Source organism: Rattus norvegicus, chromosome 6 (genome assembly GCF_021556685.1).
Source record: "Rattus norvegicus strain SHRSP/BbbUtx chromosome 6, alternate assembly SHRSP_T2T, whole genome shotgun sequence".
Classification (NCBI taxonomy): Eukaryota; Metazoa; Chordata; class Mammalia; order Rodentia; family Muridae; genus Rattus; species Rattus norvegicus.
The window spans coordinates 38,412,862-38,433,722 of record NC_141539.1 but is presented as its reverse complement, the minus strand read 5'-3'; the positions used below and the strand labels follow the sequence as shown (position 1 = coordinate 38,433,722).

General features: G+C 41.8%; 1 protein-coding gene and 1 long non-coding RNA gene across 2 annotated transcripts in view; one reads left to right on the top strand and one right to left on the bottom strand.

The window, feature by feature from the left end:
• Positions 1–20,861, bottom strand: part of LOC134479337 (uncharacterized) — a 271,992-nt gene that overhangs the window by 25,363 nt on the left and 225,768 nt on the right. The window lies entirely within an intron of this gene.
• LOC120103510 (uncharacterized) lies at positions 780–20,149 on the top strand. The gene is made up of 4 exons (XR_015622918.1): positions 780–1,140; positions 4,706–4,852; positions 12,830–13,674; positions 17,110–20,149. It is a non-coding gene; the product is annotated as an uncharacterized LOC120103510 (long non-coding RNA).

The window sequence follows — 20,861 nt, the reverse complement described above, 5'->3', positions numbered from 1 at the left end:
GGGAGAAAGAGAGAGAGAGAGAGAGAGAGAGAGAGAGAGAGAGAGAAGCATAAAGAGAGAGAGAAACATAGAGAGAAAGAGACGGAGATTCATGGGGAAAGACAGAGACAGATCTAACAGAAAAGTGTTTTACATGATGCTTCCCCCCTACTTGCTTAGTTCTCATGGAAGTCAGCATAGGGAAGAAAAACTCTGCTGTGGCTATAAGTACGTCTGTATTGGACTGGATGAAAAAGAAAAAGAATGAGAATGAAAAGAGATTGGGAAAAGCTGGAGCAGCTTCCGAGCTACCTGTATCTCTTGCTTTAGAGCCTTATGCTGTTGGATAGGTTTCTTCATTCTCACCTCCCCCCGCAGGGGGTGGGGTGGGCGGGTTTGTCCATTCTCCTAGGATGGCACAGGGTATTCAACTACCTGGTATGCAGATGGTACCTGGAATGGTGTGGTGTGGATACCAGAAGGGTTGAATCTGTGCCTACCCCAAGATTTAGGTTAATGGTAAAGGGGGAGGAGAGAGAAAAGACTCACCGTTTCTCTTAACATTACCCATGAATTATCCTCGTCTGTGGGCAAATTCTCAAGAATGCTGTTTTGAAAAGGGTGACGATATTCTGTTTAAATGTCCTCAGAGGAGGGGGAGGTAAGGACTGAGAAAAGCATGCCCAAACCACAGAGCCTGCGAGTGAAGTCCACATCACCAGCAACGGCCTTAATGAGCTCTGGGCTGGACTCTCCCAATTGAATTACATAATACATTTCCGTTTCATTTCATGAATCACGACTTGGGATACAATGTTCCTGGGTTGCAGTTGATATATTTCAGAGATTACCAAAGATTTCAAACAGGAAAAAAATCTATTTTATTAAACTCATATGTAAAACGTCTGTATGTCAGCCAACTTATTTATTTTCAAGTTTGGGATTTTTGTAAATGTCATCGTTAGACAATGTTAGGATAAACCCATTAATGAATGGTAAAACTGAAGCTGCCCCTGGATATTTCATTTCTCTTGACAGCTCCATTCCTGCTTGAGGATGGTGGGTTTTATTACAACTGCTCCTGTTGGGCAAATAGGAGAAAAATGCAGCAAACCTCAGAGCATGGACCAGGGGAAGTCAGACTCAACTGGACTGTCCACGGTAAGTTTGGTGGAAGTGTTTCTGCTTTGTGGATGTCAGCAGTCTGAGTACTCATCAGGGCTTGGCAGAAAACTAGAAAACAGATTCTAGAATCAGAAGAACTTGGGTTCAAACGCTAGCACAGCCATGGTTAGACATAGATTTGGGAAGGTTATTTCATCTCTGAGATCAAGGTATTACGTGGGAATATGTGGAGAACAATGGTGTTTATGTCGCTGAGCTGTGAACATGGGGCAGGTTGAAGATGAGCATAGTGTCCAGTACAACATAAATGGCCCATAGCTGTCAGTCATGGAAGCAATAGATTTAAGTTGGTTAAGCTTTGGCTCATGAGTATCTCCCTAGTTTTTCCTTGTTTATAAAGCGTGTTCAAGTTCGCCTTTGTGGAAGTAGTCTTGGAGATTTAACCTGGCTCCCACATCACGGATTCATTTATTTAGTGACCATTTCCCCATGCAGTCATTTGCTCAGTATTAACTATCGTTTCTAGGTATTGGACACCCATGTTTAACACAAAGGGATCAGAACTGGGGAAAACAAAACTCTGTCAAGGATCTAGCTGGAGATGGGAAAATATATTCTGAGTTGTGGAGAAGATGTTTCAGTGAGAGTTGAATTATGACAAAGATAGTGCAGGAGCAGAGAGGAAGCCCATGAAACCAGCATGGATGCTGAGCAGATTAAGTCCTTTCCTATTGGGCCGTTTTCTAAGGAAAATGAGAGCCCGAAAGCTGCAGCAGGACTAGGAGAGATGGGAAGGGGGAGGGTGGAGGCAGTCCACTCGTGAAGATGCTAGAGAATTTTTTAAAGTAGACAACTCATTTCAAAATGTCTATTATAGGCCCAGGCATCTTACATTTTCCACTTCAATAAATTTCACAGACTAAGCAGAGGTCCGGAGAGATTTTGCAGCTCGTCTCTGGTCACATAGGTACCCGACTTACCACAGGATCAAGCCACCTTCTAAGAGTAGGCAACACTCTTGCAGTAATGCTTAAGTTGTTCCCATTGGTTAGAAAATTCACAGAGGCTTGTTTGGTCTTAGGGACTAATAAACACTGCACCAGTCCCCGCTGAACAGTATCATTTAATCATAATTTCTTCCAGAGCAGTAGCCAACAGGTAATATGTCACAGGAATGGACTCCCTGCTCATGGCCTACCTTCTCATACCCTGGGTGATGTTTTTGCTTTGTTTTGTTTCTCAAAATTACACTGACATGGTGCCTTTCCAACTCTTACTAGTTCCAATGAAAGGCAGTTGGGGGTTTCTAGGATTAAGCTTTCATGACTAAATCCCTAGACTTCTCTAAAGGGAATCATACCTGTTCTTCATGCAAGCCTGTTATTGCTAACAAACACGATTCTTAATCTTGCTAAAGAGCCGCTTTGTTCCTCTCAGCCCTGTCTCTGCGAATGCCACCATCTGATGCTTGCCCGGCATCTGATACTTCTTTTTCTCTCCTATGATGTTGACACTATCACTGGGAGAGAATCGAGAGAGCTTAAAGGATGTTATGTGGAGTGACAAGGGTCAACTCTGATCCCCAACTGCCTGGCTTCCAATTCAGCTTGGCTTTACCCCGTGCTGTCTCTTAATAGGTGTCCATTTTGTACCTGTGAGGGTTAACTGGGAACACAGGAGTTCTGTTAAATATCACGGTAGTTAGTACATTTTAATCCTGATCCCCTAGCCTACTGTAGCTGCTGTAAAATATATAGCAATAATTTCCTGAGGCAGGGTAATGTATAAGGAATGTCAGACCAGCCTCTGGGCATATTTGCCTTAGCTCAGTTTTATTAAAGTGAAACTTTTATTAAGGCATGTGGTGAATTGAGCAATCGGCATGATTCATGCCGTTATAAACCCATTGCTACACTCGCAATAAATCAAGGAGCCATTGTCGTACATTTGCTGTGGAGTTGGTAGAAACAAGGAAAAAATCAATATGGGGATATTATTCAGACCATATGAAAGTATTAAAGTATATTCTATGTGTATTAAACCTGGCCAAGCCATATTTCACTTGTACTATTCCCCCCCTGTAAACATCTCTGCTAGCGTCCTCTACTCTGGGCTATTTGTTAATCCATATGCTATTGTGAAATAATTATAGGAAATATTTAAAATTCCACTTAAGTCTTTGGAGTTTTAACGTTCAGTTTATAATGATAGATTTGTACAATAAAATCGTCCCGAAGCAAATGCACAAACAGTAAATTAGGAGCAACAAACCTCTTCTCTAACAAAACCAGTAAACTTTAGCTTTATATAATACAAAAGGTAAAACACTTCTAGAAAAGGGAGCGGGGAGTCAACCAACAGGAGGAAGCTATTTAAGTGAAAGAAAGGGACTGTTCATTATCCACCAACCTGATGGGGACAATCATTGAGCCAGCAGCTCTCTCTACCTCTCTGGAAACTATTACCATATCACCATTTACCTGGGCGTCCTTGAATGTTGAAATATGTGTCCATGGCAACCATTGCCCTGTAGCAGCCCTAGGATCACCTGCATGTCTGCCTTAGGAAGTTTTGGGTTCCTTTGGAGGGTGGTGTGCATAGTCCAGAGGGGAAAGTTGGAGTCACAGCTGGCTTCCAGCTCCAGACACACTGCCCCTGGAGTCCTTCTCCACTGCAGATAGTGGGGAGCCTTGTGCCCTGTTGGCATCCTAACTTCTCAAAGGGATTTGCGTGGTTCTGGGATGCCCTTTGAAACAAATGTTGGGTTTCACAAATGCCATGGTAAGAGACTGAGTCAAGGTGGTCTTTGAGCCAGTGATCTGAGTTCATTACCCTTTGGAAAATGTGGAAGGAGAAAAAAGTGTTCCAATCAGAGGCTCCATAATTCTTACAGGATGTTTTGAAAGGTGACTTCATATCAGCAGGCACAATCCCTGAGCCAAAACCATTTGTCCGGACTAGTCAGTTGCTTATATGTCCTCCAATAGATAGCTTTTGAAAAAAACTCATCAGAAACGCTATGCAGTCACAGCCTTTGAAAGTCAATTTGCAACCTCCTGTATGACATAATCATCTTTATTTCTGAGAATAGAAAATGACTCTAATGTGTAGTATACCCTGATCATCAAGGACAGTGGTGGGTTTCGGTAATGATTCTGTTAAATTTGAAGCCTTTTTATATTCCAGTGGTTTGTGCTGTTCCCCAGGTAGATACTGTCTAGCTGAACTTTTTTGTATCTTGTCTGTGTAAGACTTTTAATTAAAAAGATGAGCCTCCTTTAACTGGTCACGCTACTTAAAATGAAGAAATTCAATATCTGCTTGATTGCAAAAGAAATGGGGGTTGGTGCATAAAACTAAACAGGAAGGGCTGAGTAAGAACAGCATACAGAGAGGGGGGTCTGCCTGCCAACTCAGGCCTGGCCATTGCTGACAAGTGAGGTAACCCCATGCTCCCAGTATAGAGCATCAAGTGCTGGCTTTCTCCTGCCTCTGTGCTTTCATTTGGAGCCCAAACTATTGGCGGACAGTGGTTTCAATGGAGAGACCAGAGCCCATGTGACATAATCTTTGGCTTACCTATGGTATGTATGTCTTTCAGGGCATATGGTCTGAGATGATCCATCATGTTCTATGATGTCAGATTATCCACTGAGACTTGGGGACTCTGCAGAAACGCAGTTCTGTTCAGATAATGGTATTTCCAGTTGTTGTGATGGACAAGACTGTTGCTGGGAAGAACAGACTGGTAAGACACTGGATGATATATGTACAGGGCAGGCAAAAGCACGAGGCATCGCAAACTGAGTCTCACAGTGCTTCCCTTCCCTGCATTTCTCAGCAGTCAGCATTGGTAACCATCCAAAACCCCATAGTCAGCCATTCCATAAGACGCACAGCCATTAGTGTGGTGAGCTCCTGCCCACTACAGTGATTACTCAAACTGCCCCTTGGTCCTCTAACTACGTATCCTCCTCCTGCTACTCTCTCCTTGCTTCATAAACCTGAAGGGCCATTTACAGGGCAGCTTTCAATCTTTTCCTCTCTGTGTTTAACAGCCCCAGTCATTTCATTCACTCTTCCTCTACATCTTTGTTTTGCTTGTCCCGCCTTGAATTCATTCTTTTTCATTTTTTTCCTGGACCAGTTCTCTCAATCCCTTATATTCTGTTGTGAATGCTTGGTCTTCTGACACTGGATTAAGAACAAATCAGAAAGAACTGGGAAGACTTGGGGCAGGGGAAAAAATACGGTCAAAATAGACTATATGAAAAAGATAAAAAATTATTAAAAACTGTAAATAATAAAAGAACAAATAGAACCTAACCCTAAATGAACTCTTCCACTATTTAATCAACAAGTATATCGCATGTGAACATTGTGTAAATTGCCTGTCTGCATACTAGGTAGACAATGAGGTAAACTGGAATCATGGGAATATAGACTTTGAAACCAAAATGGCTTAGGTTCGAATGGCTGATTTACTGTTTAGTGAGTGGTCGAGCCTTTGGTCTGTCATAACTTAACCCCTAGGCACCATAGTTCCTTTATTTGTCCTAAGTGTAAGTTGTGAAGCTTAGCGTTGTATTGACACACAGACCACCAATGTATGGAGCCCATCTTGTCCACCATTTCTATGATTAATTAAGTCCCTCACATATCTACTTTTTAGGCTGCAGATCTTTTAATAAATACATAATTCATATTGTCAAAATATATTAGATTGTTTAAATAACTGAATTTGAAGGGATTTTTTCAGAACCCATAGACATAGTGAGCAGATAGAATCAATGTCAATTAAAAAATCCAAAAGTGTCTTCTCTTGCTTGGCCCTTGTTTCTCAGAGACCACTCCCACCTGATCACATTTTTATTTGAATTTTAAGATTTTATTTTCTGTCTTGGGATAAAAGTAGAGAGATAGAAGCGGAGATGTGCTCTGGAAACCTCAGAAAATAGTTAAGATTACTTTTCTTCCTTAATGTATATTTTACCATTTAAACAGAGGACATTATAAAAATGAAACAAAAAAACCTGCTCTTCTGACTCATAGTAATGGCAATATCTTGGTAGATCTCTATGTTGCCTTTCACCATGGTTAGCAACTCACTATCTCCAAGGAAGAACACAAGGAATCAGGTTGTAATGAGGGTAACATCTCTGGGCGAGTTGGAAAGCCTGACCTAAGTCACAACATAGCAACTGAGCCTCATGCCTTTGAGAAGTTTGTATACAATAAACAGGATCAAAAAGCAGGGCATAGACACACAGAAAATTGGCATTCTCTTTGCAAATTCTATATAACACATAAATGCATGGGTAATGTGTGTGTTTATGTAGTAGTCCCAATGCACACACCCATCTTTACTGTTCAGGGTTTCAGTTATACATGATCAACTACAGATAGGATATATTAATGGAAAAGTCTAGAATAAACACCTCATGTGCCTTTGTAGCTTTCATTTACAAGTATTCTTTCTTATAATCAGTTATTACAGTTAATCTCTTACTTTACATAATTTATAAATTAAAGTTTACCATTAGTGTCTATATATAAAACAAACATCATCCCTAGAGGACTTGGTTTCATTGACAGTTTCAAGCATCTACTTAGAAAGCATCTACTTAGAAGATACATAGGTAAGAAGGAAAATGCAGATGGAATATACAAATGTACATAGACAGACATACACACTAAAAAATAAACTATCATACAAATTCATTGTGGAAAGTAAGAGAGCAAACACATAGGGAAAATACTCCCCCAAAATGTAGGATACAGCTGCTTCTTGGAAGAAGTTTGTAAAGGCATTTTCAAGTTTGTACGGGTATATTCAAATAGCCACATGAGTCAAATAAATTGTATAGCAAACCTACCGACACAATCTTGTCACTGATTTTGGGTATTTTGGAAAATATTTGGCCATCTTCTTCCCTCCCCACTGCTTATAACAGGCCACAGAAGCCCTGTACTCACCACATGCTTATTATGCATCTGGGGCAGAGTCATAGGAACACTTACTTCATTTCTACACCTGCCCTGTGGAAGGAGTGCAGACCACAAACCACAGTTCAAGTAGCACTGAGTCAAAGCTCATGCCAAAGTGCTGGGGTGTAGCTCGGTAATAGAGCTTTGACTAACATGCATGAGGACCTGCATTTGATACCCATTCCTGTGAAAATAAATAAGTAAATAAATGAAAAGGATTCAGCAGGGGGAGAGGTCTAAAATGATTCTGAGCAAGAAGCAAGTGACGGGAGAATGAAAAGGCTCCCTTGGGATGATCTAGCTTACTAAAGGAACTGAACTATGCCAGGCACATTATGTGTTCACTTCCTTTTTAATGGCTACATTGGCTGTCAAGATGACACCATCACTTCTCACATTGTAGATGAGGGATCAGAGGTTCTAAGAGGAGGGCAACCTACCCAGAGTCTTCTAACTACAACTGTCAGCCTCCCTCCTGGGAGCACTCAAGAAATGTATGGTAAGACTGTATTTATGAAGGTACCACATTGAGCATGGAGAAGTCAAGTTGGTATCCTTATTGGCTAGTTTTCATAGTGTTGGAAAGAGCTGTGCATACTACTAAAGAAGAAAAGTAGTGCCAAGCTTACCTGGCTATGAACCTGGAGAGCTACAATAATGACCAACCTGGAAAAAACATGTCTGCTCATACAATCATGGCACAAGCATCATGGAAGTAAATGATCATTTTCTGATTGGATTTAAGGCTCATTCCACAAAATAAAAGACACAGATAATACCATTATAGAATCAAGGACCTGTGACTAAACATGTAATAGGCCCTAGAGGAACCTGTTAATATTATTCTTCTAATGGAACATAGTATTAAACCAACTCCTGGTGACTTACTGTTATACCCATAGATTAGTACATCTTTCTACCCTCATCAGAGAACCTTCCTTTCCCAGTAGAAAGCAATTAAAACAGAGAAACCCACTATACAACTGTTTAAGGAGTAAAGAATAAAGAATCGCCGAATGCTCAGCTCTAAATGTCCATCTACATCATATTTCCTCCCCCCAAGACTCTGGAATCATTTCAGAAGTGGGGCAGAAAGAGTGTATGAGAAAATTGGTGGATGACTACAAAGAAACTGTGTTTACCTGGCACAGCTTGAGAGTACAAACACACGGTATTGTGACAGCATAGGTAAGACCTGTGTAAGGCCAAGCTAGGTGAAGTTCCAGTACAGAGAAGGGTTATGATCATGAAGACTCACCCTTGCTGAAGAACTATTGGCAATTGCTAGTTTCTGGGAAAAGGAATTTTGTTTAAGGTTATGGCCCTTAGTAGGTAGACCATACTCAAATAGAAGGGTACATATCCAAGAATATGTGAGAAACTAAATTGGACTTAATAGATTAAAACAATTACACAAAGTTGGGTGGGTAGGGAGTATCTTGGAGGAGATGGGGGAAGTAGGTGAATATGATCAAAATGCATTTGTATGATCTCAAATAACTAAAATAAATGAGAAAAAAATAATATTTTATTTATTGTTTGAAATTTTCATATATTTGTACAACATACTTTGACCATATCTATCCACCACTTCCTCTCTTCAACTCCCTGTAATTTTCCTCACCCTATCTCCCTCCTATCTTCATACAGTATATAATCTCTATGATTGTCTAGCCCTAAAGCTACAGCATTCTTCTGACTTCCTGTGGTGTTACAATTTCCTCCAAATGGGAATAGCTACACCCCAAGGGAGATCGAAGCTAGTTAGCATTCAGAAAGTAGAGTAAATTCACAGAGCTCAGGAAGCAAACGAAACTGATAAGTCTCAGGAAGCTGTTGAAATTCCATAAAACAGGGCACCAGTGCCACTCTAGAAGTAACAGTTGCTGATGAGAAAAGGCTCTGGGTGGTCAAGTTGCTTACAGTCTGTGTCGGGAACTCCCAGAATGCAGCTTTCATGAGTAGTCATCAATGCTGGGGTGGACTTTTCATAACTCTGAGGCACCAATACTCAGTAAGTAGCCCCTCATCCATTTTCTTATAAGCAACCCAAATAAACACTCTTACTTGTTCATTAAACTACACTTGAATGGAAACATTTCTTTGATCTGTCACTGGTACCCTCTCTACAGTGAAGAGACATTTGCTCACAGCTCCCGAGAAAAGGTCACAAAACAATTCTGAACACTGACTTATAATACTAGAAATCCCTTAAGAAATTGCTATTCTTTGTATGTAATTCATGGTTTATGTTCCATAAGTAATTCATTCCTCTAAGCTATAATCCTAGTAGAATCTCAGGTCTTTGAAACTGTAACAAGCCTGTCATGGCCCTGCACATTCCTACCCTGGCTTATCAGTACACACAACTCCTTGATCATGGACGTACCTGCCTCATCATTACCTCACACAAAGAGCCAAGCTGCCTTTTGCTCACAGTTGGAGGCACGCATTAGGAATAATCTACTCTCCAGATTCTAGGCTGATAGCTCAGTACACAAAGGCTAAGAGCAGTTGTACAGAAAGATCAGATACAGGAAAGTGAGCCATAGGACTGAAGACTGTTCTTGTTTAAAGTGACCCTTGACCTTTACAAATATGATCTTATGTACTCTTCACACATCCCAAATTATGTGGGATATTATCTATTTCTCAAGGAGGAAACTGGGGCACAAAAGTGGAGGGCCATAACCATAATCACACAGCCAGCAGCAAGTGGCAGAACCTGGGTTCAAACCTTGTTAGTCTAGTTCCCAAGACTGGACTTCATGCTTTATTATCATGCTGTACATGAACAGAAGGAGGAGCTGGCAGAGATGGTAGGGCCCGCAGCAGGGGTCATCCTCAATTCTTCATACACTGGCACCTCATCAAGGTGTCCACTCTCACTTATTATTTTAATTTTCACTTCTATACAACCGAAGTGATTTTAAGTGCAAGATGCTGAGTGGGGAGGACCTATGGTGTTATGAGATAACAAAGATTTAAAAAGCATAGTCTTTTCTGCCTAATAACTTACAGTTGGCACCAGGAAGAAGATTCAAAAACCACTAGGAAAATCACACTGTGGGTTGGGGGAGCAGGGAACACAGGAGCAGAGAGAGTGAAGAAGAGACAAAAGAGAGGGTCTCACCTTGCCCTGAAGCTGTCACAAGAAGTAGGGTGGGCAGGAAGTGCTCCCCACGCATCTGGAACAATAAGCAGAGTTATGTCGGCTGGGAGCAGAGGAAGCAGCGAGGGCAGAATGCAACCAGGTGGGGAAGCAGCATGTATAGAAAACAGTAAGTGTGGTCTAGACATGGCAGCCATCAGTGACAGTCGTGAAACATAAAGATGGTAAAGTGATTATAGCCCGAGAGAGCCAGGTAGCATACAGTGTCTCCTAGACATGACAGGGAAGCTCTACACATAATCTCAACAAGATGGTTAGCTACACAGGATCTGTATGGTGACAATACCAGCTGGCATGAAGACATGGGTGGGAGAAATTTAACAAGGTTCTCCACCTAGATGAAGAACCCTCTCCAGGGCAAAGCTCCCTGACAGATTATTCAATTCCAAGTGGTCAACGCTAAACACATGTACATATGACCAATACGAAAAAGACTTGGTGGGTTTTATAAAGGGGTATGTGTATGTTATTGTTACATATATGTGTATAAGTGTGTTATTGTTGCACATATGTATGCATTGTTGTTCCATATACATGTGTGTCATTGTTACGTATATGTGTGTGCATTAGTGTTATTTATGTGTGTGTTGTTACATATGTGTATGTATAACAATGAAAATTATAGAAAAGGTCATAGATTTAAGGGGGGACATAGGAGGAGTTGGAAGGAGAAAGTGAGGGCAGGAATGATGTAAATATAGTACTCACATATGAAACTTTTAAAAATATTAAAAACTTAAATTAAGTTTAAAAAAAGCAGAAAAGTCCCAATTTCCAATGGTTTAAGAAAATTAATGACAAAATACTTCTCCAACCACAAAGCCAAACAACAAAATTATTTTTATCGCAAAATGCTTTAGTCTAAGTGTCATGTGTGGAGGCCACAGTCATGCCATCAGCAACTCCTCTACCAAGAAGGAAACCAAAGAAAGTAAGGGGTGATAGAGAAACCCCCCTTAGAGGCTGGCTCTGCTAACAACTACCTACCTCAAAAACCCAGGATCCAGGTGAGGTGGGGAATAGGTCACAGTGGGGTAGCCCCTCTCAAGGCACACCTCTGCATTTGGAGTACAGAGGCAAGAGCTTAAGTTGCCCCAGTAGCCTTAGCCCCAGGTCCCGAGGAGATGGTCTTAAGGCAAGGAGAAGATATCAGGGCATTCTAAGGGAAGCAAGCTGGACTCACATTTTGAGTAAGGGAATTTCATTACCAGGCATATTCACCTTAGAAAGACACACCAGGAATAGGATGCTTCTGAGGGTGGGAACAACAAAGAAAGGGAGAAAGGGCAAGAGGTACAGAAGCAGGGAAGCACAGGGGTGATAGGCTTGCAGACAGAGATCACAGTCGAGCTCAAATGCAAAGATGATTGGACCAGGGGTAAGAGGCTAGGAAGACAGGAAGGTCTCACGATGACACCATGCTTCCCATACAAAAGTATGATGGGTATACTGACCACACCTATGTGAGACTTCTTATACCTGAAGAGCCTTTCTCCTGCCCCAGGATTGCAAAGGCATGAAGCTAAATCCCTTTAGAAAGGGACAGAAGATATTTGGCTCCGTTTGGTTTGGATGGAGTCAAAAAGAACAACATGGGACCTCAGAGTTTCCAGGGAGATCTTTCCTGGATACACCCCAAAGACAGTGTCTGTCCCGGCTCCACTCACATCTGGAGCAGCTGGGCCTCAAGAGCCTGCCTGCCGGTGCACTGCGCGCCCTGCTGTTGCCAGCAGTGGCCAGAGCTGCCACCACAGCTGTTTTCACAGGTTTTGTTTGGGAACTCAGTGTGGGGCTGGGGAACAGCTGGGAGTTTCTGAGTAATTGCATACCCTGGGGGTGGAGGGAGGCCAAGGACAACAGCTTGTCCCAAGAGAGGGCAGTGTAGGAAATCAGGTGAGGCAGCTCCTGAGGGTGGAGCACCAGCCAGAGGGCAGAGCTTGAATGTCAGCCCAGAGGCAGAGACAGCAGTTCCTATGACACAAAAGGAAGTACCCCAGAATCTTACTGTCCTCAAGGGTCACCTGTTAACTCAAGGAAACATGAGCACTTTAAGTTCAGACTAGTATCTCCCTTTGCTATACTAGAACTACACAACCAGAAAGTGAAGTAGAAAAATGGATGATCTCTCTCTCTCTCTTTTTTTTTCAGCACAATGTGGTTTGCTTTAAGATTCAGATCAAATATCAGCTTTGAAACTTTCTTTAGCTTTCTTTGACCTTGTTCCTCTCTGCACTCCAGGAAGATTGATTGTCCCTCCTCCGCATCCATACCATACCCTCTCCACCACCACCATATAATGTAACCATCTTCACTCAACTGGTCCATGCTAATTCAATACTCACTAAGTGTAAGGGGATGGGAGGCTGTGCATACTGAGAGGAAGCTCCAGTCTTCCCTGTGGATGTGAAGAACCTCTGGCAGCGATTAAACATCTCGCTCAGGTTGATGGACTCAAATTGAATCTACCCAAGTATTTTGCATGCATAGCAGAAATTTCCAAGAGATAGATCAAAATAGCAATCTACCAGCACATTTGAAAACCAACCCTTTTATTTGCTTTCCCAGGAGAAGGCCTTGGAATACTTGACTCCATTTGATGCCATTTGAAGTTGTCAGTAAGCCACTTCACTGAATGACACGAGGTGTTCCTCCCCAATCATTTAATTATGAGCACGCTCACTGCCAAGCAGTACGAGACCTCAGGACTACAGCATGTTCCGAGGAATATATCTTTGTTATCAAGGAGGACTTTATTCGCAAATACAATAAAGAAGGCACCGGTGCCAAAAGGAGCTGCGTTCTAACAGAACCGCGTTCATGGAAGCCTGTTGCTCCGGGGCATGTTAGCATGCTCTAGATTTTGGTTTTCCCACTTCTGCATCAATAAAATGCAATTCTCCTTTCATCACAACTCTCAAATGTACCCAGATTCCAAGATCTTATCCAGGGCCCGACTTTTGAAATCTGCTTTAGCACAAGTTATTCCATGGCTTAGACCCTCTGTAATCCTCTTATTTTTAAATCAGGGATAAGAAAAAAAAAGACAGCTTTTTGTGAGGAGACAGCCAAGAATCCCAGGTGGGATGCTCTCCAAGAAGAAGAGCACATGTGTCTGTCAAGATTCTGAAAAATGGATTCTCTTCAATTCCTGGGGTATTTTTTTTCCCTTTAAGAGAAAATATATAGAAACCACAAACATATTTGTAACGTTCCCATCCCATGCCTTCATCCTTGGAGGAAGTGTTGGATTTTCTTGTTCTTTGGCTCAAAAAGCAAAGAGTGACATCAGTGAGCTGAAACTACAAGTTCTACCTCCCTTTCCGTGTTAAAGTACGATGTTTATTTCTTAGAGGGTTGGCCAAGAAAGTCCATTTGGGCTGGAACGCCACATATTTAGTCTCAGAATTAAGGTAATTTCTTTGGAAAAGTTTCAACCAAATCAATTTATTTCAGAGATGTTGGTGTTGGGTCCCTTTTAAAAAATTCCACAGCCCCAGGCTTGTTCACAGTACCTGCTCTGCTAACGCAATTCCAAGCTGGCTGTCATGCTCCAATCTGCAGACGCAAGGGTATATGGGGTTCTGCAATTTGGGTTTTGGGTGCCCAAGAAAAACCGCGTTGGTTTTATAGGGCGAATATAGTCCATGAGCTCACTGCAGACTGAAGATCTGTGGGACTGAGGGGTTTGGGCAAGAACTACTCCCCCTATCTGTAACATTTTTTTTCCACATAAAACACATTCGCACCGATCCTTTTGCTTGTTCCCTAAGAGAATGTTGTGAGGCAGACAGGGTAGATATCATTATGCCTACTTTCGTAAAGAAAGACATGTTTCAGGCGATGGTAACTCCCTGAGCAAGGCTTCCTAGCTAAGAGTGGTAGACCTGCAAATGTGGCTGCCTCATGGGCCAGCTCCTTTCTCATAGCTGTCCTTCCTAACCAATCAGGAAGCTTTCTTTCCCAACCAATCAGGAAGCTGTCTTTCCCAACCAATCAGGAAGCTGTCTTTCCTAACCAATCAGGAAGCTGTCTTTCCTAACCAATCAGGAAGCTGTCTTACCTAACCAATCAAGAAGAAGTAGGAGTGAAAGGGTACTGTACAGTGACTGCTCTCAACAACATTTCCCTGAGAACACAGTAGACAGATGGCAAAGACTTGAAGGCTACCCAGAAAGCTCTTGTCCAAAACTGATTCCTCTACTACATCACTACTGATGCTTGAGATTCTGCCACTAATCACTTGCTTCTTTTGGTTAAAAACAAACAAGCAAACAAACAAACAAGCAAGCAAGCAAAAAACTTTTTTGTTTTTGTTTGAGAATCACATATGATATAATGTTTTTGGATCAAGTTTGTCCCCATTCTCTCCCCTCAACTCCCCAAATACACATACATTATTCCCTTCCCAATTTCATGTTTGTTTGTTTGTTTGTTTGTTTGTTTCTAAACCTATTGAGTCTATTTATGCAGTATATAATGGATTTAGGGCCATTTACTAGATCATAGGTACCTTTCCACAGGCTGTATCTATGATAAAGACTGACTCTTATTCTCTCAGCAGCCATTAGTTGCCAATAGCTCTCCAGGTAGGGTTGAACTGTTCATGACCTGTCTTCCTCGTTTGTGCTGGGGTTTCACCTGGCTCGGTCTTTTACCGGTCTTGGGAATGCTATCATAAGCACTCTGACATTTATATGCAGTAACCAGAGCTGCTCTAATTCACTGTTGTAAAATACTCCAAGCCCAAGAGATATTAAAAGTCAATGCTATTTTCTGGAACTCCTAAGCAATAGTTACTTATGAAGGAACATTCTTTTCTTGATCCTGATGAGCATTTTTTTTCATGTCAAGAAAATAACTATTATCCCTATTTTATTAAACCTTGCCAACATAAGTCATCCTTAGCCAGGGTGGCCTATTTGATGTTCCTGAAAAATCGTGTCACCACCTTTCATGCCTCTAGGTCTAGGCTCACTCTGATTGCTGCATCAAGATCATGTCTTTCTAAGTTCTAGTTCTAAACCAGCTTCAGGTGTGCTCAGAGATTAACCAATTCTCAGTGTTTCTTTTAAAAGGGGGAACAGGAAGAGTAGCCAATAGCACACTGCACACTTTCTTCTGGAAGTGCAAACCTAAGTCTCTAAGTATCTGTCCAAGCAGTGTTTTCTCAGGGTCACTTCCACGTGTCGCATCCCAAACAGCCAATGGAGCAATGACCCAGTGTTTCCTTACAGTTCCTCAGCCATCCTCAGCCTATCAAAAATTGCCTCTTCATTTTAAAGTAGCTGTAGGGGTTTCTGTAGTGAAAACCTTTGGGTAGACAGATTTCTCAGAATGCGAATGAATGACAGGGGCCAAACTTGGTTATCTAAAGACCAGTTGATTGCAATTTGAATTCCGGCTCTGCTACTAATTGTGTAGCATAGCAATGTACCACTTCTGGGAATCAGTTTTGGGTTTGTTTTGGTTTTTGTCCACCAGCAAATAAATAACATCAGCAGAGTTTTTATTGATCGTTGCCCTTTTAAAAACTGTACTGTAAAAAAATCACAGACTCCAAACAGATACAAAGTACAAAAGACATTAAATGTCAGCTCAGAGCGGTCAGGAAAATCCTTATGGTTAAAGCATTGCTTTTTCTTGAAAAAAAATAAAAAAGGCTTATCCACTAACAAACATTCACACTGAAGTGCCACTGGTTGGCAGCTGACTGGAGAACTCGTTCATGACAACCAATGAACATCAGTACCTGATGGTAAGAGCTAAGGTCACAGAAGAGGAGGTAGAGGATCCTAAAGGTGGTCTCTGCTGTGGAGTGACCTTAGTGGGTTAGAGGGCAAAGGCAAGCCTAAGTTTAACCTTTCAAAGCTTAAAACGAAACACCAGGGAGTCATCTTGCCTCCCTCCCGGTGCCAAATGGCCTCCCCTCTGTAAGGCAGTAGTGCCTGAGAAGCCATCAGTTTCAGAGGTCGTGGGGTTAATGTCCCACCCTGACTCAGGCCACCTCTCAACCTCCCTCTCTGAAACTTCAGCTCTACATTTTTAAGATGCATATAATAAAACTCGACCCTGAGGTGCACCCCATTAAAGGACAAAAGCAGTAATCCAGTAAGTACAACACTGCAGATCCATGGGGCCTCCCAGGGGCCTCTGTGCTGAAACAGAACGCAGAGGGATTTACGATAATTTAGACATTGTCTTCCTTCATGTATTAAACTTACCATGGACAGTGTAGAAAGTGGGAAAGAACCTCATTTGTTCTGGAAAAGATAAATAATGATACCTATTGAATGCAAGGTAAAAGGGGGCTTCGTTTCCACCTAAGTCACATATTCTTATATGAAATACAATGGTAAGGTGGAGCCCTGTTCAACTTGCTTATTTGGCCTGCTTTGAATGCTTCATTGAATACAGATCATAGAGTACTTGAAGGAAAGGGTAGTCTCTCATTATTCATCTTTGACGGAAATGCCCAGCAATTCCCAGGATACAAAGTATGGTAAATATTATACTTGATTAATAATGATTTTCATCTTTATTAATGATGAAATGTATTAATGACAATTGGTATGTACTAATGTTCCAGGCCCCCTGGAACAGTGTGTTATAGCTAGCGTGGACCCAGAGCTCAGATAGCTGAGCTCTCACTGTGAGGTCAGTTTAACCATCTAGCAAGGATGTGAGATTCCCTATAAAGATTTCTGCCACAGTTTTCTTCTCAAATGGCCCCAGTCTTCCACCCAGATCCAGAGTCCACTTCCTATTCTTCTGTACGTAGGCAACTTCATAATTGGCTTTGCCCAATAGACTGCATCAGAGATAACTTTGGTGAATTCTGATACTAGGTCTAAAGAAGCCTTGCTGTTTCCTCCTCTCTGGATGCGACACTGAGTCTGCTGTATAAGGAAGCTGGCCCAACCTATTTGAAGATGAAAGGGCATATGGAAAAGAACAAGGGCCCCCAACCAAGAGCCAACATGCGCTTCTGAAGCTGTGAGTGAGGCCATCCTGGGTCTTTCCAGCCTGCTGCCCCTCCAGCTGAAAGAAATGACGTGACCAAGGCCAAGGAAAGCAAAAGAGATACTGTTGAGCCAACCCACAGAATTTTGAGAAATAACATTATTTTTAAGCAAAGGCTAACCGAGCCAGGAAAGCAGACAAGATTACTTCTAAGATGCTGTCTACTTATGGTTCCAAAACCTCTGCGTAATGCTATTGTAAATTATTTTACTATGGTTATAGTAAAATAGAACAAAATCCACAAAGGCATATATATTCTATATCATTGACTTTACAAAGGAAAAAACTGGCATACAGAGGAGAGATGAGACACTCAAATTCATCATGAAATGCTATGCTGTGAAGTTGGGGATGTATTTCAGTTGATAGAATGGCTTGCCTAACATTCACAAATCTGTGGGTTCAATCCCTGGCACTGTGTAAAACCGAGCATGATGGTCTAATGCTGCACATTTATAATCCAGGCAGACAGAAGAGAACTCGGGAGGATTGAGAGTTCAAAGTCATCCTCAGCTACATGACTAGTTTGAGTCTAACTTTGGCTATATAAGACCTCGTCTCCAACAAATTAAACTTAAAATGCTAGATTATACAGCATAGAATCTGGCAGGAAGAAATGTAAAATCTTGCCCACGGTCTATATCTTCTTAATATGTCCTCCACACATTTAATAGATGGAGCTTGGACTTTTTCAGGAATAGAGATGCACTCCTTTGCAAAGTCAGTCAGGACTCTGGAGAAAGGCCCCAAGAAACATCCCTTGCCAGTGGACTGCCCCTCCTATTGAATGACACCGACTGCTTCGTGCTTTTTTGGGATGGAGTTCAAATGTGCGGACTTCAGCTGAAATCTAGAAAGACCGAGACTATCTACCACACTTCAAATGTTTATTTTGTACTCTCACAACTGATTTCTCATCTCTCCTCCACATCTTTCCCACCTATTTGCAGAAACAATTACTAGTGCCTGATCATGACCTCTCTGCCACTTCTCTCTCTGCATCTCTGAAGGCACTCAGGAAAATTTCTCTCCTGAAGTATAAGCCATTACTAACATATCATACAGTCTGGCACTGATTTAGAGCCAAACTGGGAACTTCTGGGTTGGTCTTGGATTGAGCTGAAGGGAGTTAAATGTTTGGGGCAGGAGTGGAGTAGGGTTCCAACAAAATGGCAAAAGTAAACTTCAAGTTGAGTGTCAGGAGAAAGAATTAGAAGAGACAATTAAATAAATACCTGGATGGAAATTCCAGGTCTGATGCCATTGGTAGAGCACGCAATTTTAGACACATTCTGAAGACAATTTCAATAAGGCATCTGAGAAGGTGAACCAAATAAATTCCAAATCTACAGAACAGAGTGGTTGTTATGTGGCTTCTTACAAGTGGACCATTAAATCAACTTCAAGGAGAAAAAAAAAAAAAACTAGCAGTTTCTCCTGTCGTCACCCAGTGAAAAAAGGGAGAAAAAGAATCCGTTGGCCAAAGGAATGACATTCAGATGTTGAAAGGGTGAAACCTGAGCAACACTTCGAAGCCTTTGCTAAAAACCAAGAAGCTGGTGTTGAAAGTGAAGACGCGAGAGCAAGCACTCTCCGAGGCTTAGCACATGCGCTGTGCCCACGCTCTCTGATTGGCACAAACGATTCGCCTAAGAAAACATAGCTGCTGGATTGCTGCTAGCACCTTCTCGCCTCCATTTCTAACTATAAGTGACAGGGGTGACATTGAAAGGGGACAACAGCTGGAACCTTCTCACACATCGGCTGCCTGGCACTTCTAGAACCGGTGGGTCCCTAAGCCTCTCACCTGGCACCAACCTGTCTTGACCTCCGAAGCTGGTTGCATCTGCAGAACTGCGGAAGGTTCACTGGCCTAAGAGTCTAGCGGACATCAAAGACAATGTAAGTGCTGAGAACAAGTGCCAGCATCAACCAGGAACCCAAAACCTAATGTTGATGGCTAAGAATGTTTAGTTTGGAAAAAAAAATGAGGCCCAGATGATGGAGAGAGCATTGCAGCTAAAAATGAAAAGATTTGATGAATTTAATGCTCTAATAGCCGCTTGAAAAAAATCCTGAGTATCACTTAACCTCTGGGAGCTCGGTTTCCTGATCGTGAAATCAACTGCGTGATACCTCCCTCTGAAGCCTTCCTTCTACAGCTCTACTGAAGAAAGGAAGAGAGAGTGCCTTCTAATTCCAGATCTCCTTCACTTTACTCTATGTCAGTTCTGGGATGCTAAACCCCCTTCTCCCAGCCACTGTGTTCCTCATCCAAACAACAATCGAGTTATAAACAAAGTGCACTGAAGTCTGTCTGACTTTAGGACGCACTGGGCATGGGTAAGTATTTACTCTATGTTAGCAAAAATAAATACATTGAAACTTGCTCAAGAGGTCAGAAGATGTGAGGACGTAGCGATCCTCTGGTACCTCACAGGCACTCGAGGTTATAGGAAGTCTCTCCCTTAGTTTCTCAGCTTCTTCATAGTGTGCTTCGTCCCTTTCTCCAAAATATTATCATACCTTTGGGGAATTTTTAAAAACCATGTCACCCTTTAATCTTTACAGAAGAGTAACAAAATAATCAGTATACATTTTAAAGTTTATCTCACCATAGAAAAAATGTAACTGTTAGTATTTCCTTTGTCAGACATCAGTGATATCCATTGACCCTTGACTTGAGTTTTACTAACTCCAATACGGAGTTGCATGCATGAGGGGCACTAAAGCACACAGGTCATCACCCTTCCAACCTCTGCATCCCTGGCAAAGGAGAGAGCAGAATTATTTAGTAAACTCCAGTACCGTGAAGGAATGCTGCTTAGAAGCTATACCATTTCTTCTCTTTCTTTTTATCTTGTTAAATAAAAAAAAAATTAAAAATTCTCTCGTGAGGGTCTGATTTTTTTTTTAAACTTTCATAGCACATTGATTATATTAGTGTCTAAGTTTCCTGGCATAGAATGTTATTTCCTCTACAATAACAAAAATTAACATTTAAAAATTTTTGCATTTATTGATTGTTGCACATATATGTGTTTGTGTGCCCGCCCTAGTGTGGAGGTCAGAGAACAACTTGCAACATTCACTCCTGCCTTCCATGTGTGGGTTCTACAGATTGAGCTCAGGTCTCCAGGCTGGGAAGCAAGTCTTTTTATCTGGTGATCCATCTCCCCATCCTCCTTAAGTAACATTTTTTAACATTGGTGCAGAATTCAAGCAAATCCACACATTTGCTTCATCATTCAAGCTAAGGGCATCTCCTCTGGGAGTAGGAACGCTGACAAGTGAGTGCTCCTACCTCGACAGGGTTTCATCACAAGTTATGAAAGAGAAAAGACACACGGATGAAATAGAAATGGGATAGAATTGATGCTGCACAAGAATCTCAAAATAAGTAAACTGAGGACAAAGATGTTCTCAACTGAGGACAAAGGACAGAGATGTTCTGAGGCTAGGACCTCAGAGTGACAGTATCAGTTCTGTCTGAATCCACTAATTTTACAATGTAAACTAAGAGTTACGTGCTTGCCAGGTTTCTGCACAATGTATGTGCTAGAGTGAGGACTAAGAT